This window comes from Ovis canadensis, chromosome 20, assembly GCF_042477335.2.
Source record: "Ovis canadensis isolate MfBH-ARS-UI-01 breed Bighorn chromosome 20, ARS-UI_OviCan_v2, whole genome shotgun sequence".
Lineage (NCBI taxonomy): Eukaryota > Metazoa > Chordata > Mammalia > Artiodactyla > Bovidae > Ovis > Ovis canadensis.
In genome coordinates this window covers 28,733,555-28,757,764 of record NC_091264.1, presented here as the reverse complement: position 1 = coordinate 28,757,764, position 24,210 = coordinate 28,733,555, and the positions used below count along the sequence as shown (strand labels likewise).

The following is a 24,210-nucleotide window of genomic DNA, read 5'->3' as shown; positions in this document are numbered from 1 at the left end:
TCTGTACACTCATGTCCTGCCGCTGTCTTCTACTGCCTGAGCCCAAATGGCACCGGGGGGGGGGGGGGGGGCTAAGTGATGGAATCCATAGAATTTGGCATTTCCGAGCACAGATTGATGCAGATAAGCGTAGAGGGTAGGGTTCTAGGGGCACAAGTCGAATGGCCAGAAAACTGAGGGTATCAAGTGAATCTAGGGTGAATTCCCCGGAGGATTCAGACATTTCTAGGCTGGTCTGGAGAAATAAATAACAGGGCAGCCCCCACAGGGCACTGTTTACATGAGAAATCTGACTCCTGAGAAAGAATCCTTCCCAAGGGAAGGATAACGGAGGTGGGGAAGTTGGTTTAAGGACAAGGGGATGCCTGATTCTGAGCTCAGTGCATGACCTATCGCATAGACTAAACTCTGACCCATTCCACTGGGCTTAAAAACAAGTCTTTGGCTGAGTGGGTTCTGATAAAAAGCAAGCAAAAATAAAGAGTATCATTTCCATGGAGCGCTGAGAATGGAGGAGCGGACTATGACAGTGGCATCCAGGACTGGTGATGGGAGCTGCAACGTGAAAGCCACAGTACCAGCTATAGAGGTACTTTTAGGGCCCCCACCAGGGACCTTGGCCCAGACACTGCAGCAGCTAACCTAGAGGAGCTAACAGGGGCAGAACTGGCTCTGCTGCCTTTTGAAAAGGTTCCACATAGCAAACTGGGGCAGGAATAGAGGAAGGCTGTGCCTCCAAAGGGTCAAATCAAGCGGACTCGTTGTTAGGGCACCAAGGAACTGAAATTTCTGCAGGAAGCATGGGGGCAAAGGACCAAGAGAAACACTCTTTTGCGTCTGTTATTATTATTGCACTCCTACCTGCAGCCTGGGACACGCGGAGTCACATGCAAAGAGGAGTGAACTAAGTCTATGCGGTCAGCAGGGTTTCAGCAGAGGAGAGGCCCTCCTACTCACTGGATAACTTAAGGCCAGCCTTACAAAGGGGCTGCATGCATGCTCAGCCACTCAATCATGTCTGACTCTGTGACTGCATAAACTATAGTCCATCAGGCTCCTCTGTCCATGGGATTATACAGGCAAGAGTACTGGAGTGGGTTGCCTTTTCCTCCTCCAGGGGATCTTCCCAACCCAGGGATGGAAACTGCATCTCCGGCACCTCCTGCATTGGCAGGTGGATTCTTTACCGCTGACCCACCTGGGAAGGCCAACAAAGGGGCCCTTCCAAAGATCTGGGTGGGAAAGAATCTACAAAGAGTATGACAGCAACCTGGGGCTAGACAGGGCAGGAGCTATCACAATCCTAGGCCTGAAAGGATGAAAGGAAAGAGTGGTAACCTGAACCCAGAGGCAGAGTGGACTGCCCCAGAGGAGCCAGGGACTTCAGTAGAAACTGAAGGTAGAAGGAAGTGGCTACCAAGTAGCTTAGGAACCAGGAGTGGGAGCGGGATATCCTGTGCTCTGCTTTCTTTGAGTCTCCCAGTGTTATATTCCCCCTCCCTATCGGGCAAATCCAAGACCAGCCTCCCTGAACACAGAGAAGGATGGAAGGGGGGTAGGGAATGAATCTGCAGGGACAAGTTAAAGACCTTCAGAGCAGTCACTAGGCAGAAATACATTCTATCACCAACTGTCTGGCCCTATGTAGCCTGTTTACCTAATGCGTTAGGTAAACCCAGTGGGGTTTGGTCTGTTACACAGCTCACCCCATTGATCTTGGGAAATATTGAGTTGGCCAAAAATTTTGTTCAGGTTTTTTCATAAGTATGAACTTTCTGGCCAGCTCAATAGGTCAGAAACAAGGCCAACCACTGTCATATGATGAGCATCAACACCATGGAGTTTTCTTTGCTTTTGGTGAACTTGACTTTTTTTTTTTTTTGAGAAATTTATTGGATATAAAAAGATTTACACTGTGAGTAAACAGTTTTTCCATTTACAGGTAATGTATCTCTTACCATTCCAGGATAAATAATGCTCAAATCAATCAAAATGAGAATTACTTGCTAACATGTTTTTTTTTTTTCCCAAAATTAAAAAATTTAATATAAATTGTCTATAATTTTGTTAGTCTCTTTAATTTGTAATATTTTATAATCTGGATTCTCACCTCTGCTTCTTTCTTTTTTAAAAAATTTTATGTATTTATTTTAATTGGAGGCTAATTACAATACTGTAGTGGGTTTTGCCATACTAACGTTTTTAAAATTTTTTATATATTTGTTTAGGTTGTGCTGGGTCTTCGTTGCTGCAAGCAGGTTTTCTCTAGTTGTGGTGATTAGGGGCTACACTCTAGTTGTGATGTCTGAGCTTCTCGTTGCAGTGGCTTCCCTTGTTGCAGAGCACAGGTTCTAGGCCCATGGGCTCAGTAGTTGAGGTAAATGGGTTTAGGTGCTTTGCGGCATGTGGGCTTTTCCTGGATCAGGGATTGAACCCATGTCCCCTGCTCTGGCAGGAGGATTCGTAACCACTGGGCCACCAAGGAAGCGCTGGGGAACTTCTTGTGTGTGTGTGTGTTTGCTAAGTCACTTCAGTTGTGTCAGAGCCTTTGTGACCCTATGGATTGTACCTCGCCAGGCTCCTCTGTCCATGGAATTCTCCAGGCAAGAATATTGGAGTGAACTTCTTCAGTTCAGTTCATTCATTCAGTTGCTCAGTGGTGTCCGACTCTTTGCGACCCCATGAATCGCAGCACGCCAGGCCTCCCTGTCCATCACCATCTCCCGGAGTTCACCCAGACTCACGTCCATCGAGTCGGTGATGCCATCCAGCCATCTCATCCTCTGTCGTCCCCTTCTCCTCCTGCCCCCAATCCCTCCCAGCATCAAAGTCTTTTCCAATGAGTCAACTCTTCGCATGAGGTGGCCAAAGTATGAACTTCTTAGACCCAGTTTATGTGTCTGGTTACTACAGGCCAAGGCAGGTGATGGTATTAAAAGGCAGTGCCAGGTCAGAGCATTCAGGGTAAAGGATCATGATAGTGCCTGAACTGCATTTGAATTTACTGTGGAAAGTTCAGGTCTGATGTTCCATGTGCAGTAGGAGGACATGAGTTGGTGCACGGGGCCAGACTCAGTGCCATGAACAGTTCCCTAGGGACTGGAGTTAATCAGATTTCACCAAATGCCTAACCACGTTGTGGAAGAGAGTCTAAATGTGGGAGACACTGCTCGCTGCATCTCCACTTAATCTCTTTCTCCTTTGAAGCAACGTATTTCCCACAGGGTAAGTTTCTAAAACTCAGACCATTTAATTTTGGGGAACAATTTTTTATAAAGGGAAAACTTAACTTTGTGTGTTTTCTTCCAGATCCCCTGACTTTCTGAGATTATGTATTTTGCTGTCGGGGAGCTTTTTTTCCTCCTTAGTTCTACAATAAACTCTTTGTTGTTTAACATTCTATTAACCACAACCCTCTAGTAACCGGCACATCTGTAAGTCTCCAGTACAATAATTGTTGTTCATAACCATGACCCTGGGGCTCTGCGTGGTCTCAGATGCTTCCAAGTCATCAAAGGGAACACACTAAAATGATTTTGCATTCCCAGAGCACACATCAACCAACCACAGAGGGAAGGAGTCCAGATAAGTGCTAGGTAGAAGAAGAAATAATGTAAGGATTTCAAATTTGCCACTGGTAATTCACTGTATGGAGAATGAAATCTATGCTACATCTGTTACAGCTTGCCCCCACTCAATGATTTTCTTCACGGTCAGTGTAGACCCAACCAAAATACTTGCGCACAATTTTCAAAAGTACATGGCCGTGAAAGCAGATGTCAGTGTACCCAATTAAATCACTGCTTGCTTGTGCCAAATTTGTATTATCCATTGACAAATTAGAGGTTGTTAAAAAGCTTTTAAAATTGGAAACTTTCTGAGCTTAGGAGTGGGTGAGACTTAGCCATCTGCTGACCACACAGCGGCAAACACCTAGGTCATTTCCAGAGCTTGGAATGGACAGTACTAAGCTTCACATGGAATGCTTTCTTCCCTCCAAGAAAATCTCTGCATTAGTCACAGCGACACAAAAGAGCAAAAGCATAAAAAGAAACAAAGGAGGACTAGAAGAACAAGGTTGACAATGGGAGGAGCGATTTCATGGCCAGACTGATCAGGACTCCCAAATTCAAGCTCACTTCTCAAATGTATCACTGCAAGAGAAAGGCTGCAGAGTATGTTTCCGCTATACGAGGTGAAATTTATTCTGGAGGAAAAGCAACACGTTGGACCCCACTTAAGGTTCTACATGTCAGGTTCTCCTGCCATCAGAGACTGGACTTGACCATGTAAACCTGGTGGATTGGCAGGTAGGAGAAAATCAGTTGGATTGGGAGAGAATAAATAGGATTCTACACATGTTAGCAGGAACATCTCTTCACAGCAAAAATGAACATATTTTATTCTGAATAAGAACAATAAAAGTAGGATGCAGTTATTTCCACAGATGGAGATAAGCCAATCCTTCTCTTCACAAGGTTATGGTACAACCTTATTTCTATAGAAATATTATAACATTTTTATTCTCCAGCTATCATTTCAGAATAGTTGAGATAAGTGAGGAAATGCATGCTTTCAAAGGTGGCCTTTTTTTGGGTACATGATCTAAAGACTGTATTTTCTATAGGCACCATGCTTCCTACAGTTTAGCAGTGACTTACTGGACTTAACTAGAAGACAGCAGCCTATTATGGGATCTTGCAGCCCCTGCATCTTCCAAATTCCATATTTCCACCCAAATACTCAATATCACCCCAATTGTCTACCTTGTGTTCCTCAGTCAGGGTGCCAGTGGCATTTGGGCTGCAATAATTCCCTGCAAGTGTGCAGGGTGTTTGCATATTTAGCCTCCCTGACTCATCCATTCAACACCAGGAGCACTCCCACCAGCAAAAGTCTTTAGGATGACCACATCTACAAGCACTCGCTAGGAGAGCAGCGCCTTCTCCTCAATAAGAACACCGGCTATTTCATGTGAAGCCTCCAGAGCTGCGATAAGGAAGTCAGATTGCAGCCAGGACAAGGTTAGGCAACTGACTGTGCTTTTCTGGCCCCATCTTTTCTGAGCCATTCATCTCCCCGCTCTTTATGTAAAGTCATAAGCTTAGAGACATCAGTAACACGAAGATGATGCAAAAGGAACTTGTTTTTGAACAGATATTTGACTTTGTTTTTAAGAAACAATAATGTCAATATACATCATTGGATTTTTTGTAAATTTTTATGTCTTTATTTTTGACGGTGTTAGGTCTTTGTTGCTGCATATCAGCGTTCTCTAGTTGCGGCAAGCAAAGCACACACTCTAGTTGTGATGCTCAGGCTTCTTATTGCAGTGGCTTCTCTTGTTGCAGAGCAGGGGCTCCTGAGCACAGGCTCAATAGCTGTGGGACATGGGCTTAGTTGCCGTGTGGCATGTGGAATCTTCCTGGACCAGTGATCGAACCCATGTCCTCTGTATGGGCAGACAGATTCCTAACTGTTGGACCACGAGGGATGTCTGATGTTTGACTTTTTTAAAAAAATCCATGGAATTGTGGGAAGCCTGATTCATGTTGGCATAATATTCCTAGATTCCTTTACTCCTTGCCCCTAGGATTCCTTAGGGTCAGCTTCCTGTTGCACTATGTCTGAACTCCTACCTGAAGTTTGGTGCCCAACTGCCTAAACGTTAATAACCATTCACACATCAGCTTTGCCTCCAGATGCAGCTCTCCCCGGCTTAGCCTGATTTCATGCTCTTCTCCAAAGCCATCAGCTGCCAGCCCCACCTTCTCAGACTATGGCAGAGACTCTCCAGAGAGGGCTACCATCAGTTCTTTTCCTCCTTTAAGATGAAGAAAGGTGCATGCTACACCATCAAGATGAGGGGCCCATGTCTCTTCCCTTTCAGTCTGGACTGGCCCTATGTCTTGCTTTGATTAACAGAATGCTACAAAAGCAGCAAGTGGTAACTTTTAAGACCTGGCGAAACCAGCTGCCACATCAGCAGCCAGACTACCCTGAGACTACCATGCTGTAAGGAAGCCCAAGCTAGCCATATGCAGAGGCAGCCTAATGGGGCACCAGGTCAATAGACCTGTGAGCATAGTCTTCCTGGACCTCCCAGCCCAGTTACCAGCTGAATGCTTCCAAGTTCCCCAGCGGACACCACTTGGAGAAGAAAACTGATCACATTTTTGCTGAATTATGAAAAATAATAGCTTGTTATTTCAAGCCCCAAGTTTTGAGATAATTTGTTATGCAAGAATAAAAGAATAAAAAACATGCCAAGGACTAAGGTTAAAAAATATCTCTCTGCCAGGTTGCACTGGGATGTGCTTTAAATCTCTGAATTTGGGCAAGACTCTCATAAAGATCTTTTTTTTAATAATATTTTTTGTTTATTTATTTTCAGCTGTGCTGGGTCTTTGCTGCTATGAGGGGGCTTTCTCTGGTTGCTAAAAGTGGGGGCTACTCTCTAGCTGTAGTGCATGGGCTACTCATTGGCAAAGGCTTCTCTTGTTGCAGAGCCTGGGCTGTCGAGTGTGTGGGCTCAGTAGTTGTGGCACATGGACTTGGCTGCCTTGTGTCATGTGGGATCTTCTGGGACCAGGGATCGAACTTGTGTTCCATAGATTGGCAGGTGGATTCTTAACCACTGGACCACCAGGAAAGTCCCTGTCATAAACATCTACAACAGTCTCCCAACTCACACCAGGAAAGGAGGACTTGCCTACTGCCACTCGGGCTGTGGTATATAAAGGCCCTCATCTATGGGCCTTTCTAAAACCCTTTTAGTAGGATTCTACTTAATGTTTGTCCTTTGTCAAGGAAAGGAGGTTCTTCCTGTTACCCTAGGCATAACCTCTCCTTTTTGTACAAAGGACATAAACATCTGCTGTGGCTCAGCTTCCTGGGAGTTGGCATTCCACCTCACATGACTCCATCCCAGCTTTATCTAAGTAGACACAATTCTTCTCCAAGGGATGTCTTGGCAACTGCCTCCAGAATTTCATTCTATTCCTCAGAAATCATTTTTTTCCCTGAAGTATAGACCCATGTTTAAATAAATCAATCATATAATGTGTATGACTTATTTCACCTTTGAACATGAGCTGCTTATCTGGCAAATTTTTTAGACTATCCCAGTGTTTTCATTCTCAGCACCGAAAAGTTTTTGTTACGTCTCTATTTCTATGTTTTATTAGCTTGCAGGAGTTCACCATCACACTTGAAAAATAGCAAAAAGGTTATGAACTGCCTGTTACTATCTTTGCATAATCCTACCCTTCACTTCAGAGAGATTTTAAGTACTTTCTAATTCATTTTGTGGGACTCTTTCCTTAAGCTTGGAAATCTGTAAGAAGCAAATCTTGATTTGCAGTCTCTGTTACATACTCTTACCCCATAGCAAATCCCTTGCAAACCAGGGTGGAAAGAACAATTCCAAATTAGGCACCACTTTGGCAACTGCTTTAGGAAATGTCCTAATTTTTTTAAGAATAAAGTTTATATCAACAGGTTTATATATATATAATCCTCTGAAATTTGGACACATCAAAGTCCAAAACATTAGCCCATTTAAAGAGATCATTTTCTCAGTGACTGCTGCTTTGGTGATATTATTTACTGCCCTGTTTCAAAGTTCATTTTGTAAACTTTGAAGACATTTTGAAGACATGTTTACAAAGGCCATGTGCACTCACCATTGAGGCAGGGGGCGAGAATTAAAAGCCATGTTGATGAAACCAAAGCCAAAGTTTGGGGAAAGAACTGGGTTTGTTGAGCTATGTCTTTCTTTCAGTATTTTTAAATGACCCTGGAACGGCCACTCCTGGACTGTAGGAGTAAATGACAAGACAATATACAGGTGAGAAGTGACAATTCCCACACACCGCTGAGACATTCACAGTGAAGATGGCTTATTTGAGTTATAAGTCTGGCAGTTGGGGGAGCCTTTTGGGTCTTGAAATTTTCCCCTCCAAGGGAGACAGCTGGGCTCATCCAGGGTCTGCAGATAGGTTATCTCAGTGAACTAAAAACAGTCCTAATGAAACAAGGTGGGCTGCCCATTTCTTCAGCCCCCAGCATGGGGGTTTACATCCATCATCTCGCTAGTTAAGCCTCACAGTAGCCTGGAGAGGTAGAAAACATTCGGAAATTAAGGAAATAAAAGCTCAGAGAGCTTAAATAATTTGCTCAGGGTCATTCACTTCTCTAATAAGATTCCCTGGGATGTGAACTCTGAACTGATGACTAAGAGACTTTTCTCAGAGCCTCTCCTAAATCTAGATCAAAGACTATTAGCTTGTGTCTGTACCAACCACCAAGCCCACTCCTAATCTTGGCAGAGAGCTGACTAATGAATGCCCTAGATGATGGAGATTAGATGGGAGAACGTGGCTGGGTAGGGAAAAACTCAACTAGCTATGAGCAGGTGGTAGGTCGTGCTCATTTCTGTATTCTAACCGTACCCTTCAAAAACATACTGTCTCCCTACTGGATCCTAGCATAACACCTGGAAGCTGCTCATGATTTTGTAGCATTCAATTTGTCACTAATAAGACTTATAATGTTGGTGATGATAACAATAGCAACAATAAAAAGAGTTAAATTTTAATAAGCAATGTCCTGAGCTTCCCAGGTGGCTCAATGGTAAAGAATCTGCCTGCAATGCAGGAGACTCGGGTTCGATTTCTGGGTTGGGAAGACCCCCCACCCCCGCCACCACCGGAGAAGGAAATGGCAACCAACTTCAATATTCTTGCCTGGGAAATTCCATGGACAGAGGGGTCTGGCAGGTTACAGTCCATGGAGTCACAAAAAGAGTGAGGCATGACTTAGCAACTAAACCACAAACAACAGACACTGTCCTACACATACCGAAACCATTAGCTCTTTGTGTGTTCACAGAAACCAATACGAGAAGTACTGCTCATTATAGCATCTCACAGATGAGAAAACAAAGGAGCTTGTCCAAGATTACACAGCTAGAAAAAGCCAGAGAATCAAACTAATCAGGCTAGGTTTAGTACTTATAATCTTAATCACTCTACCAGTATTTTTCAAACATTGTAATGGGGGCATTTGTCCAAAGTACTCTTCCCAGTGCCCTTCTCTGGAAAATCTAGTGTAGGAGGTTTGGATTGGGAGCCAGAGCCCTGCAACCTTTTAAGAGCCCCATGAGATTCCTGTGATGATAAATTCAGCATGCCTGCCTGCTGTCTCTCACTACTGACAAAACCCCTCTAACAGCACATTTGAGCACTGTTAGAAGCATTGGGTTTTGCAAGGAAGAGTGAATTTATTTATGGGTACAAGGAGAATAACTCCCTATCGAAAAGGGTTTTTTTCCCTTCCTCCAACATCCACAGCTCAAAAGGTGTTGAGGGTACACATTCTTTAGAAGGGTTGAATTTTCTTTGGAGTTCCTCCTCTTCTTACTGTTAGCGGAAGAGAGTCTGGAGACCCCTCCTCCTGTGGGCCTCAGTTCTTGGTAAGAATGCAAAACAGAATCTGAGGTTTTACCTGTTGCAGGAGAGTTTATTGAAGGTAAAGAGAGAATAGAGAGAACACCTCAAGAGAGAGGCGGGCCAGGCCAAGGAAGCCAATGGCCTTGGGGAGATCTGGGGTGCAGGGTTTTTAAGGCAAGGTTCTTTTGTACAATCCAGGAGGCTGTTGATTGACAGTCTTAATTGACAGCTGCAGTTTACATTAGAAGAGGCTCCACTGCACATGCCCTTCCCATAATTCAGTTTGTTACAATTATATGTATGCATTTGTAGGATATTTATGAACACTTAATGAACCCTATATGGGCGTAAGTCTGAGTGAACTCCGGGAGTTGGTGATGGACAGGGAGGCCTGGCGTGCTGCAATTCATGGGGTCGCAAAGAGTCAGACACGACTGAGCGACTGAACTGAACTGAACTGAACTGATGGCCACCAAAGGTTATCTAAGGACATGATAGCATGAGTTGTGCAGATGTGCCAGAGTGGAGATAATCTCTCCAGTCAGCCTGTGGGTTTTTTTTTCCAGTCCCTTGACCATTTTGGAGTACTGATGGGGTGTGTGTTTGGGAAGGGGTTGCCAAATAGCTTGAGATTAGGGGCTATTCCACATTTAGTCAATGGGGCCACCTCTTGTTGCTCATGGCTAATTTCCTGCCTAACGTTACTCAAATAAGGCTTCCTCAGCACATTATCATAGCCTTTCTACTATGGCAGATGGATTTTCCTTCTGCTGCTTCAGAAGTCTGAACAAAAGAGAGCAAACTGGCAGAAGACGCCCTGGTTCCTTCTATAGTCATCATGACCTGGAAGAAGACACCAGTTCACTGACAACTGAAGAGTCAGCAAGATTACAGTGGGGACTGGATCAGGAATGGCCTTGCCTGTTGTGGCAGGTGGGTTACTGAGAAGCAGATGCCAAGATAGGACTAGACATGTGAGAGGTTTATTGAGAAAAACACCAAGAAGGATAAACGGAGAGGAAATAGGAGCAGGCTAGAAGAGCCTTCAGATTGTGATGCAGGTTTGACACCTGTGAAAGGAAAGAAGGAAGGAAGTGGACTTCTTTGCAGTCCAATGGTTAATACTTCAGCTTCCAAGGCAGGGGTTGCGGGTTTGATCCCTGGTCAGGGAACTAAGATCCCACATGCCTCATGGCCAAAAAAAGTAAAACATAAGACAGAAGGGATGTGGTAACAAATTCAGTTTGTGTGCTTAGTCATGTCTAACTCTTTGTGACCCCATGGACTGTAGCCCTCCAGGCTCCTCTACACATGGAATTTTCCAGGCAAGAATACTGAAGCGGGTTGCCATTTCCTATTCCAAGGGTATCTTCTTTACCCAGGGGTTGAAACCCCATCTCTTGCATCTCCTGCATTGGCAGGAGGATTCTTTACCACTGCACCACCTGGGAAGTCCAACAAATTCAATATAGACTCAAAAAAAAAGGAACAATTCACAATGAAACTTAGAAAATTTTTTTTTAAAAAATGAGGAATGAAGAAATTGGGTTGGAAAAGCTCCAGAGACTGCAGCAAAACCCTGAGAAAGTCTTGGCAAAGCTGATTAGGAGCTCCTCAGCAGGGGTCGCCTGTTAGCAGAGTCTTGCATTGAGTTCAGTCACTGTCTTGTGCGGTTTGGAACAAGAGTGTCCCTGGAGTGAGTGCTGTGGCGGATCCACAGCTCTGGTGGCTGGACCCTGACAGTCACCATGCTCTCTGCAGCAGGTTGTTTGGGAAGCAATGTGAGGGGCATCCCTCTATAGTTGTCACATATGTGTGGCTACAGAACTTCTATTTAGTCCTGAAAGCAAAGGTCATTTTAGAAAATGCAATGGGGAGATAAAGGGAGGCTACTACAAAAATTCAGCCATGAATAGAAAAGAGCTGAGCTGAAAGAAGTGGCTCTGGGAAGACAGGCATGAGCCACATTCAAAAGTTAAGAACCTAAATGTTGGCTCTTCAAAAGACACCATCAGTTCAGTTCAGTCACTCAGTCGTGTCCAACTGTTTGTGACCCCATGAATCGCAGCATGCCAGGCCTCCCTGTCCATCACCATCTCCCAGAGTTCACTCAGAGTCACGTCCATCGAGTCCGTGATGCCATCCAGCCAAGACACCATGAAGAAAATGAAAAGGCAAGTCACAGACTCTGTGAAAATATTGGCAAAACATATATCCAATAAAAGGTTCATATCCAGGAAGTACAAAGAACTTCTATGACTCTATAATAAGAGACAAACAACTCAATAAAGAAAAAGCAAATGATATTGATACCTTACCAAAGAAGATAAATGGATGCAAATTTCATGAGAAGATGCTCAACATCGTTAGTCCTTGGGAAAATATAAAATAAATGATAATGAAATGTGCTGCTACTCCTATTAGAATGGCTACTGTTAAAAGATGGCTTCTCTGGTGGCTCAGCGGTAAAGAACCCACCTGCCAAAGCAGGAGACATGGGTTTGATTGATCCCTGATCTGGAAGGAAATGGCAATCCACTTCAGTCTTCTTGCCTGGAGAATCCCATGGACAGAGGAGCCTGGCGGACTCCATGGGGTCACAGAGGGTTGGAAATGACTTAGTGGCTGAACAAAATCTCAACTATTAAAAGATGGACAATTCCAAGTTGATGAGGATACAGAGAAACTGGAACCTAAATACGCTGATGGTGGTTCGTAAACTAGAGCATCCAGTTTGTAAAACTATAGCAGTTCCTTTAAAAGTTAAGCATATACTCACCATATAAACCAGCAACTCCAGTTCTAGATCTCTACCCAAGGGAAACAAAAACCTGTATCCACACTAAGACTTGTATGAGCATGTTCTTAGCAATATTAGTCACAATAGCCAAAAACTGGAAAAGCAATCAAATGTCCATAAATAAGCAAACTATGGTATACTCCTAAAATGGAATACTATTAACTATAAAAGGAACTGCTGAAGCCCCGATACTTTGACTACCTGATGAGAAGACCTGACTCGTTGGAAAAGACCCCGATGTTGGGAAAGATTAAAGGCAGAAGGAGAAGGGATCAACAGAGGATGAGGTGATTGGGTGACATCACTGATTCAATGGATATGAATTTGAGCAAACTCCACAGGTTGTGAAGGACAGAGAAGCCTGGTGTGCTACAGTCCAGGAGGTTGCAGAGAGTCGGACATAACTGAGCAACTGAACAAAACAACAACAAAAGAACAAGCTACCGCTACGTGCAACACCAGCGGATCTCGAAACATCACGGGAAGTGAAAGAAGCCAGATACAAAGACTTCATATTATGTAATTCCATTTACCTGGGATTTTTAGAAAAGGCACAACTGTAGAAAGAGATAGGCGGTTGTTTGAGGCCAGGGTGGGAGTACAGAGAGGGGCAGAGAACTTTCCAGCGTAACGGGAGTGTTTTAAAACCAAATTGTGACGATAGTTGCCCAACTCGATGCATTTATTGAGACACACTGAAGGACCTATTTAAAGTGAGTGAATTTTATGAAATGTAAATTAAATCTCAAAAAACTGTGAAAAATGAAATGAGCTGAGAAGGCAAACAAGATGGGATATGGCAACTCACTGTATCTCCAGAGAGTAAGATTGAAGAAAAAGTCAAGGATGATGCCTAGGTTTCTAGCTGGGGTCCATGAGGGAGGACAATGTTATAAAATAATATTTGAAATAGGAAACACAGATTTAGAGTTTAGCTTTGCACATGGTAATTTTTAGCTGGCTTTTGAATGCCCGGTGAAGATTTCCAATGAAGAGTTAAATGAGTAGTCTAGAGATCCTGAAAGGGATAGGAGTCGGAAAGCGTTTGAGAATCATCCATTTTTAAGGAGGTAGTTGAAACTCGAAGAGCGGCTGAAGTCCTCTAAGAAGAATGTTCAAGTGAGGGTTCAAGCTCAGTTGAAATACATTTTCAACTAATGTGAGCAACCTAATGAAGGTCAACCTCCCGAGAGAGTATTTCACTATTTGTGTGATGATAGGAAGGAATTGCCCTATACTTTGTATATTTTTCCAGTAGCTCAAGACCTTAGAAATTCCGCTTATAAATGTCAGAGCTAATATGTAGAGGTAATTTAACCCAGCCTGTATTATCCAATGTTTATCTTACGTCACATAACTGGAAGCTGAACCATGGCCAAGTGAACAATATCTGAGGACCTACCCTACACATGATGATGTGTTAAACATTCTTGAGATTGCAAGGGAATTTAAGTTTTAGGAGCTGATTTCAAGAAGTTTGCAGTCTGGTCTTACAGAGGCTATACCTTTTCAGCATATGGATTCTGGGGTAGGCAGAAATGGTGGCAGCTAACACCTGGCACAGCCAAACAAACAAAAATAAATATTAAAAAAAAAAAGAACGTAGCCCATAGCCTGAAACATATAGGACAGTCCATTCTTTGAAGGGGGTAACACTTTTCCATTCTTACAGATATTAAAAGTTGCTGAAAAGAGAAGAACATTTGTCTTGTTAGAGGTTTATAGGAACACTGGAAGCTGATGGTAGCAAGAACAAAAGATTTCGACCAGAGAAGTCTTTAACAACTAACCACACCCCTCCTTCACCTTACCTTTAAAAATGCTTTGCAGATACTATAAAACTCAGGAAACTCAGCTTTGTGCTCTTGAGGGAGGCTCAAGATGGAGGAGATATATGTATACTTGTGACTGATTCATGTTGTTGTGCAGCAGAAATCAACACAAAATTGTAAAGCAATTATCCTCCAATTAAACATAAATTTTTTAAAAACAAATTCTTTGCCAATAAAAAATGCTGTGTTGAAACATTTCAAGAAGTTTGGGGTTGAGGGGTCACAAGTCACCCTTTCTGCTTGCATGTCCTGCAATAAACTTTTCTCTACTCCAGAATCCAATCTTTCATTTTGTTTGGTCCCTCTGTACATTGGGCACACCATCTTGCATCCAGTAACAGTAACTGTTGGGCTATTTGTCTCTGTAATGATCCTTTACTGGAAATAAACTTGAGGACATTGCTCAGGCCAAAAAAGCTTCTGTTTTGTTTCAAAAAGTGAGTTCTTGTGGGTTTCTTTTTTAAGTTCACATTGGTCATCTTATTTGAAGTGAATTTTATCCTGATTTTCCAAGAGACACAGTAAGCATTATTTTCAGAAGCCATGAATATGTTGCATAATTCCATGCACTGATGGGTGCACTCCAGACAATGGAGAAATGAAACAGGCCCCTTGGCCTTTCATAAACAACCTCCCTACACGGAAATATGGATGCAGGAGCTGGAGGTGGGTCTGACATGTGATTCAAGCGAGCAAGGCAGCTCTCTAAACTCTGTGGCCGGAGGGAAGGAAATTATTGGCTGAGATTGGCAAATGGAAAATGAGGCCTTTGAAAGCCACTGAGGAGGAGTAAAAGTAGCAGCCATCAAGAAGTAGGAACACAGAGAATATATTCTGATGATCCCGGGCAGGGAGTGGCATCCCCCTGCAGTGTGGTAAGGAGACTGCTGTGTCAACAACTGCAGTCATGCTCCAAATCACATAATATGGCTAAGGGAGAGAGAATTGGAGTGGGCCATCAGTTCCACCGTCAGACAAGGGAAGGGACCCACCTAATGTGTTCCGTCCATGTTAACTATGAGTGAGCTGGTCATATAATGTCATTTTCCAAGTTTGCTCCACAAAGGATAGCAAGCTTCTTCTGTCCTCCAGTAGAGAGTCAGCCAAGAACTCCAGGATGCCCTAGAGCAGTGGTCCCCCACCTTTTTGGTACCAGGGGCTTGTTTTGTGGAAGACAATTTTCCCTTAGATGGGGAGGCACAGAGAGGGGGTGATGGTTTCATTCTACCTGCCATTCACCTCTTGCTGTGCAGCCTGGTTCCTAACAGGTACCAGTTCATGTCCCAGGGTTGGGGACCCCTGGCCTAGAGGAAGGCAGATGTCACCTGTCAGCATTCACAGCACTGCAGCCTCAGACTCTATGTGGCACTAAGCTGAATGTGTCTCCACAGACACACTTTCAGAACTGTCCAGCAACTGAGGGCCACTACAAGACAGCAAAATACATAAGCATTCTCCAGATATCTCTTTTTCCTTTTGCATGCAAAATGAGTTTTCCCAACATCCATGTTTTTTCAGCTCAAGAGCATATTTTAAAATTATTTAAAAATCACTTACTTCAAGAGGAAAATTTTTATATAGGCATTCTCTAGTTTTTTTTTTACATGAAATTTGGACTCATTTCTGATTTATACAAACCCTATTAAATTATATCCCCAGTATTCTTTTACTGCTTACTTCAACAGACTCCCGCCACCATAAAAGAAAATGTTTGTGACTTAAACAAAACACAAGCAGGTGATCTATGTATAACTTGTCAATTGCCAATGGTGAGGATAAATAATGTACACACAAGGAGATTCTTAGATAGTTATTATAATCATTACATCTTGCTTCAGAACTGCCTTTGTTGCTGTTGTATTGCTACCACAATGGAAGGGGCCAAAAAGCTTGGCATGAGGAGAAGGAGCTCACATGATCCGGAGGGCTTGGGCAGGCATGAGAAATGGTCCAGAAAAGAAGTTTCATTCTTCCCGGTCCTCCCTCCAACCATCTTAGCTGCACATCTCCTGAAGTTCCCATAAAACATTTGGTCCAACCCACATATCCATCTGCCTTGGATAGGATTGTGTTTTGTGTCCGTGTCTAGCTTTGATGCCTCTGAATTTGGTAATTATGATCATTTTCCTTAAGGAAAATCTTGCAGGACTTCCCTGGTGGTCCAGTGGCTAAGACTCTGGGCTCCTACTGAAGGGGGTCTGGGTTTGATCCCTGGTCAGGGAACTAGACCCCTCATGCTGCAAGTAAGAGTTCGCATGCCACAACTAAAAAAGATCCCACGTGCCACAATTAAGACCCAGATAAACAAATAAATAAGCAAACTTTTTTTTTTTTTAAGAAAAAGAAAAATCTTGCTAGTAACTTACAAATGTTTTTGCACAGGCTGAGAACTTGGATTTAATTTTAATACATATTGATTTGTTCCTAAATAGGATTTTATTGAGCCTCTTTGGTTTGAAATTCACCCGCACTTCATCTGATGCATACTGGAGTAGGGATGCTTCAGAACTGGTTATGCCTTCCATGATACAGTGGAAAGGCACAGTCAGCTCCTTCTAACCATTCAGGCTTTGCCTCTGACCTTATACCCAGAGTTTTAGGTAAAGCCAGTGAATGCAGAACATTCTCTTATATTTCAGGGTTTTTGATATTCAAGAGGGCGTATTATATCATAATCTGTTGGTTTGTTATAGGCATCAGTATCATCTCATAAATTGAATGTTCAATCTGGTCTCATTGACCATGTTTGTTGAAAGATCATATTTATTTTTCTTAAAATTAATCTTTTGTTGTCATTGTTGATCAGTGACACAAAAGATGCATTTTCTGTCCTACAAAGTGTCTATTTGTGTAATAATTTACACATAAGAACCAAATTGCCACATCATATGTGCTCTTGCTATTAAATAATCTGTCTGCTTAATGGGAAGCCTTGTCCCACAGATGTACTCTCAGTGTGGTCCTCAGATATAAAGACCAGTCATGATACGTGAAATCAGACTTTTTCTTCCTCCAGAATGTGTCCTACTGTAAAATATCAGAGGTAGTTTATAAATCAATCAGGGCAGACTTATAAAGATTGTTAAAGTCATTTGTATTTATGTAAATTAGTATATCTGTTCATTCACCATTACTCTTGGTGAAGATGCATATTTTTCTGTTAGCTGTTATGTTTAACTTAAAAAAGACTGCCTAAATCACCACTCTTCTTTCTGTTGGCTTCAGTACAACACAGAAATGAACTTTTGTATATCCCTTCTCAGGCATAATATATTTGCCAATATATATCCCAACTCACATGTATATTGGCATATATATATCCCACCTCATGGGCTTTCCTCATAGCTCAGTTGGTAAAGAATCTGCCTGCAATGCAGGAGACCCCAGTTCAATACCTGGGTTGTGAAAATCCCCTGGAGAAGGGATAGGCTACCCACTCCAGTATTCTTGGGCTTTCCTTGCGGCTCAGCTGGTAAAGAATCCACCTGCAATGTGGGGGACCTGGGTTCGATCCCTGGGTTGGGAAGATCCCCTGGAGAAGGGATAGGCTACCTACTCCAGTATTCTTGGGTTTTCCTTGTGGCTCAGTTGGTAAAGAATTCACCTCCAGTGTGGGGGTCCTGGGTTCGATCCCTGGGTTGGGAAGATCCCCTGGAGAAGGGATAGGCTACCTACTCCAGTACTCTGGTCTAAAGAATTCCACAGACTGTATAGTCCATGGGATCCCAAGGAGTTGGACATGACTGAGCGACTTTCACTTGCACATCCCACCTCATATAGTTTTCTTATAATGTGGCTGTCCCTTTTTTAAGTCAGACTGGGGAGGTCATGGCTATGTCAGCCAACAGAGTATGGTAGGAAATCACGCTGTGTGCTAAGTCGTGTCCAGCTCTTTGCAAAACCATGGACTGTAGCCCACCAGGTGGTCTGTTCGTGGAATTTTCCAGGCAAGAATACTTGAGTGGGTTGCCATTGCCTCCTCCAGGGAATCTTCCCAGCCCAGGGATTGAACCTGCATCTTTTGCGTCTCCTTCATCTACAAATGTAGGAGAGATACTATGTAAGTTCCCAGACAGATCATAAAAGTTTCAGCCTTATTCTCGTTCTCCCACCCTCTCCCTCTCTCCATCTGTTTTTCTCTTTCTCTAAAAGTGCCAACCTTGGGCTATGAGGAAGCTCAATCTAGTCTCTGAGGGAAGTCCCCCTGGAGAGGTCCTCACAAAGAGTCTCTGAGACTCCCAGCCAGTGACCATCATCAACAGCCAGACAAGTGAGTGAAGGAGCCTTCAGCTGACTGTCTAATGTCTATCCTGTTTCAAGTCTTCCATCTGAAGACTCAGCCACCTGAAATAATGGACTCAGGGAAGTGCATTTACTTTAACCTTAATTATGGAGATAACTTTATCTGAAATACTTTTTTTAACTCAAAAAAAAAAAAAAGCTGCTTTAGACATTGTGAGACAGAGACAAACCTTGTTCATTCTACCCTTTCTGAATTTCTGACCCATGAAATCCATGGGTAAAACAAATGGCTACTTTCTGCCACGAAGGGTGACTTGTTACACATCTGTAGTACCTGGAACACTGTCTTTTTTCTCTTCACCTCTTTCCCTGGTTCTCTAAGATTAGTACAGAATGGAGCTGGGGATGTCAAAGAAGATGTGATAATGAGGTGTACTGGTGGAGGCACACTTGATGCTCTTGCTTTTTCTTTCCTATTTCCTCTCCATTTTTTTTTTTTCATATACCAATATTTAACAAACTGATTCCTGGAGCCAGACTGCTTGTATTAGAATCCTGGCCTTGCCCTTTATTAATTGTATGACCATAGAAAGTTATTTAACCCTCTTGGGCCTCAACTTTACCATCTGTTAAGTAGGACTAATAATTATACCTTTCAAAGAGGGTTGCTGGGAGATGGTCAAATGAGCTAATACATGTGAAGAGCTTAGAATAGGGCCTGGTACACAGGAAGTGTTAATTAAAATATAAAATATTACCTTTTTACCTTTAAGGAACTTAATTTTACTTTTATGATTTATGTTTAGTACATAAACATATTTAAAGATAAATAATGGAAAATTTTAACATACAGAATCCAAATACCCAATAAAATTATTTCATTTCTCCATGTTTTCTTTAAGACCCCATCTACTCATAAACATAATTTTTAAAGTCATAATCATTGCAAAGATACAGAAGGACAGAAGTAATTACTTAGAGTATACCCTGTGAGACTAATTATTGTGAGCAAGGCAGCTACCCCAAGGGGTAGGAATATTCCTGTCTTATAAATGAGGAAACTACCACTCATTTGATCAACAAAATATTATTCAGATACCAAAATTATAAGACAGGAAACTGAGTAACATTATGTGAACAATATAATGTGAAGTGAAAAAAAGTAGGCTATAGGACTGCAGATATTAAAATTACTAGAGTCAGACTACCAAGAAAAACTATGTGTAGTATATTCAGTAAGTGAAAAAGACAATCTGAAAATTATAGCATGGAACTGGAAACCATAAAAAAGTGACCTGGATTTTTTTCAAAGAAACTGAATAAACAGTTGTAGAGTTGAAAAATATAATAATAAAAATAAGATCTCAGCAGGGAGGTTTAATATCACCTAAAGAGAGACTTGGGGAATTGGAAGATGGGTCAAAAATATTAAAAATGAGTTAGGTGTAGAGTACATGTGCAGAGGTGTCCAGAGCCAGCGGGGCAAGGACCATGTTGCTTCCAAACATCCTACTCACTGGTACACCAGGGGCTGGAAAAACTACATTAGGTGAAGAATTTGCATCACTATCAGGACTGAAGTACTTTAATGTGTGTGATTTAGCTTGGAAGTTTGACCACCAAATATCAAGGAGTCTGGCAAGATGGCTTCTCCCAAGAGCATGCCCAAAGATGCACAGATGATGGCACGAATCCTGAAGGGTATGGGGATTCCAGAATATGAACCAAGAGTTATAAATCAGATGTTGGAGGTTGCTTCCTGGTATGTGACCACAATTCTAGATGATGCAAAATTTATTCAAGTCATGCTAAGAAAGCTACTGTTGACGCAGATGATGTGTGATTGGCAATCCAGTGTCCTGCTGACCAGTCTTTCACCTCTCCTCCCCCAAGAGGTTTTTTTTTTATTAGATATTGCAAGGCAAAGAAATCAAACCCCTTTGCCATTGATCAAGCCATACTTAGGTCCTAGATTGCCTCCTGATAGGTATTGCTTGACTGCTCCAAATTATAGACTTAAATCTTTACCAAAAAAAGGTGTCTACTTCTACAGGAAGAATAACGGTTCCACAGTTAAGTGTTGGTTCAGTTACTAGCAGACCAAGTACTCCCACGCTTGGCACACCAACCCCACAAGCCATGTCCGTTTCAACTAAAGTAGGGACTCCAGTGTCCCTCACAGGGCAAAGGTTCACAGCACGGATGCCCACTTCACAGTCCCCAGCTGTAAAAGCATCAATTCCTGCAGAATCAGCAGTTCAGAATGTTCTAATTAATCTGTCATTAATTGGGTCCCAAATATTCTTCTTACCACTAACATGGTGTCATCACAAAATACTGCCAATGAAGCATCAAATGCACTGAAGAGAAAATATGAAGATAACGATGACGATGACTAGCATGTAAGCATATATACTTGGTTTTGAATCTATTGTACTGAGATTAAACATGCATGCTAGATGTTTCCTGTTGTGTTCTAGAAAAATAGTATTTAATGAGTAAATATGCTTACCATACTTTTCAATTGAGGTGTCACGTTGGATTTTCTTTAATAGGATTAGTAAAGGTTTCTTGTCAGCCTTTAAGTGTAAAAAATACAGTTGCAATTCATGCACTTAAAAAAATATTAAAAATGAATCCTGGAGAAATGAACAAATCCTTAGAAAATGCCGAGGTGAAGATAAAAGGTATAGAGTATGTAACAGAATTCTAAGATGCTCAATTGGATTCAAGAAGAAAAAGTAAAAGACAACGGAGCAATATTTGAAGAATGATGGATGAGAATTTGCTAGAACTGATAAACACCACCAAGTCAAGGAGCATAATGAGTCAAAAACTGGATGAATAAAGGAAATTCATACCTGGGTGCATTAGAGGGTACCTTTAGAAAGCCAAAGACAAAAAGAAAATTGTAAAATCAGCCAGAAAGAAAAAAGAAAGCCTTCAAATGAGCTGTAGTTAGACTGACAGCTGATTTCTCAACAACATTGATGGAAGGCAGAAACCAGTCTTTGGTGTGCTGAAAGCAATAAATAAATGATGACTGCTAGAATTTTGCACCAGGAAAAATGTCCTTCAGGAATGGCATTTTCTTTCAAACACTTAGTTTGCCACTAATCAATCACAGCAAAGGATTTTCTAAAAGGTACATGTAGGTAGAAGAAAATAATCCCAAATCTCATACTAAAGCATCTAGATAGTCTTTAAGTCTTAAATATAGTTTTTAAATCTGACTTTTGATTTTGTTAAGAAGGAAGAATTTTCACTACTATTTTTGTTTCTTGGAATTGTATTCATGATTTTAAAAGTCAACATAGAAAGTGTTTCTCTTAGTACACTCAGTACGTTAATATAGCTAGACTAAAAGAAAGTGAACCCCAAAGTTGTTGTTGTTCAGTTCTGTTCAGTTCTGTCACTCAGTCGTGTCTGACTCTTTGCGACCCCATGGACTGCAGCACACCAGGCCTCCCTGTCCATAACCAACTCCCGGAGCCTACTCAAACTCATGTCCATTCAGTCGGTGATGCCATCCAACCATCTCATCCTCTGTCATCCGCTTCTCCTCCCACCTTCAATCTTTCCCAGCATCAGGGTCTTTTCCAATGAGTCAGCTCTTCGCATCAGGTGGCCAAAGTATTGGAGTTTCAGCTTCAACATCAGTCCTTCCAATGAACACCCAGGACTGATTTCCTTTAGGATGGACTGGTTGGATCTTCTTGCAGTCCAAGGGACTCTCAAGAGTCTTCTCCAACACCACAGTTCAAAAGCATCAATTCTTTGGTGCTCAGCTTTCTTTATAGTCCAATTCTCACATCCATACATGACCACTGGAAAAACCATAGCCTTGACTAGATGGACCTTTGTTAGCAAAGTAATGTCTCTGCTTTTCAATGTTGTTTTTAATATTGTTCTTGTGGTTAGAAACTAGAAAACAGAGTAACAAGCTCCTTTCAAATGACAGCAGGAAGTAGTAAATTAACATGATCCCAGTCATAAAGTAATATGCATATTTATGCTTCTAAACAGTGGTGATCAGCTGTAGGTATAATAAAAAACTAACCAGCACAATACGAAAAAGTAGAATGCTCTCTATCTTACTATGTAAGATATTTCAATTTGGATTCCACAGAAGTCAGGAGTATTCAGAAGGGCCTACTAGACTCAAGACTACAAATTCTGTTTGACTTTTTCATTTAATTACAGAATCATGAAACTGCTACAGCTGATGTTATCCTGCACTGCACACTCAGATAAACTGTAGAAAATCAAATAGATCAAATCATAATATTTTAAAGTCGGAAGGTACTCAGAGACGTAGGAATTATGTGTTTATTATGCGTGGAAAGTTTGAATCCATTTACTGACAAGGACTCACTGCTTTTTATTTTTTTTGTTTGTTTGTTTGTTTGTTTTTTTTAGTTTTTTATTTTTTAAATTTTAAAATCTTTAATTCTTACATGCATTCCCAAACATGAACCCCCCTCCCACCTCCCGCCCCATAACATCTTTCTGGGTCATCCCCATGCACCAGCCCCAAGCATGCTGCATCCTGCGTCAGACATAGACTGGCGATTCAATTCACATGATAGTATACATGTTAACTGGACATTGCCAATTGATTGAAAAATGTTTAATTGAGCCCAATTTCTTTTCTATAGGAGGGTTTCCCTGGCAACTCTTTTCTATGACTTATTCTAACTTATTTAGCTACATCCTCTCCATAGCAACAGAGGACAAGCTTATTCCCTCTTTCTTTCTTTCTTTTTTCCTCAAGCATATTCCCTTTTTTATATAACAGACCATCACATGTTAAAAGGTGACCATAGGGACTTCCCTGTGGTTAAGATTTCTTGCTTCCATTTACTTGTAAATAAAACTCGAATCTCAAAAAAAAAAAAAAAAAAAAAGATTTCTTGCTTCCATTGCAGGGGCCATGGGTTTGATCGTTACTTGAGGAACTAACCCTGCATGCCATGCAATGCTGCCAAAAAAATAAAAATAAATGAAATTTAAAAGATGCCTATAATGTCTCCCTTTAGTGTTTCCTCTCTCTGGCTAAACATCTCTCTTGTGACAAAGCCTTGCTCAATCTGCCTGTGTTTGGCTAGTCAGAAGAGAAACAATCGGATTCAAGGAAGAAAGGAATGGCCGGGTAAGAAGCAGAAAAAGTAAAGCACAGAAGGGGAGGTGAACTTTGAGAAAATGAACAGAGCCAACACATGTTTTATAAGGTTAAGCATGACTTTTATGTACTTGGTGATTATTTTTAAATATTTAGGGCTCATGTGATGCATTAAAAGTAGGAAGCCTCTTTGATCATGTTGTAAAGATACAAATCTGAGGCTCAAGGTGGCCTAGGAACTTTCTGCCAGTAAGATGATGGCATCTAATTCTGAGATGGGCTTGGTAAACAAAATATCCAGCTATATCCTTAGATTTTGAAAGAGCGCACTGTAATAAAAGATTCCAATTAAAATTATCTAGCTAAAAATCTAGGTGTAAGGAAATAAGACTCCTGAGGTCTGGCCAACCCCAGTAATGTTAACTGCAAAATATACCTATGTTCATGGAGCAAGGAATGTAAGAAAATGTGTTCTTTTGGGGATTGGGGGATCTCGGGAAGACAAAGGACAGCCTGTCATTTCATGCTGACACTCGCTGAACATTGCAATGGACCATAACTACTGGTGATCAGAGCTTGTTAATATTCTTGGGTAAAGGCTGAATTTTAATAGTGCTTTCTATTGCCAAGAAATCTGGCTTCTACAGCTTGGAACCTGTACTATTGCCCATGTATAAATCATAACATAACAACTTAATAGAGGCTTTAGTTGTTGGGATCCAGCACTTGTGAGGACCACTAGGAAATGACAGCCTTCACATT

General features: G+C 41.8%; 1 pseudogene; it reads left to right on the top strand.

The window, feature by feature from the left end:
* The first annotated feature begins 523 nt into the window (after positions 1 to 523).
* LOC138425917 (transcription initiation factor TFIID subunit 9-like) lies at positions 524 to 20,725 on the top strand (annotated as a pseudogene).
* Positions 20,726 to 24,210: the final 3,485 nt, after the last annotated feature.